Genomic DNA, 626 nt, shown 5'->3' on the forward strand with positions numbered 1-626 from the left:
TCCATTGGTTACAGAATTATGGCTAGTAGAAATCTGGGGAAAAGCCTACTTTATTTTTATTATTTGTTATGCTTGTTATATTATATCTGTTCATTTCTCAAAACACATAGGATATGCATTTTTTGTGACAGTCAGACCTGAATTATTCTACATGCACAATGTACTTACCTAAGCATTTACAAAATAATTAGGACTGATGGTCACTGTGGTTAAACAAAGTAATAATAAAATATTGTGGTTTTGCAATAGCAATACACAAAAAAAAAAAATTAAGGAAAATCTAAAATGGTCAAAATCTATGCTTGAACACTTGAGCTGGATTAACATACACTATAAAACATGACAAAGTAGAAAATAAAGAAACAGAGTTGTGCAATAAACTCCACCATAAATAAGCACAGGTCTCATGAGATCATAACCTATAGGTTTTGCAGTTTACGGTAACAAGACTATGTTTCGATGATGAACAAGTGAATTTTACGTTCAAACTAAATAAAGTTTGTAGGGTATCATGAAAACTGTGCAACCGTTCTAAAATCCTCTTACGTATACTGTAGTTAACAAGTATCCTTTAAAAATCAGTTAGTGCTGAATCAACACCATTGTACAAAAATTGTGACACAGAA

Source organism: Pelobates fuscus, chromosome 1, assembly GCF_036172605.1.
Source record: "Pelobates fuscus isolate aPelFus1 chromosome 1, aPelFus1.pri, whole genome shotgun sequence".
Classification (NCBI taxonomy): domain Eukaryota; kingdom Metazoa; phylum Chordata; class Amphibia; order Anura; family Pelobatidae; genus Pelobates; species Pelobates fuscus.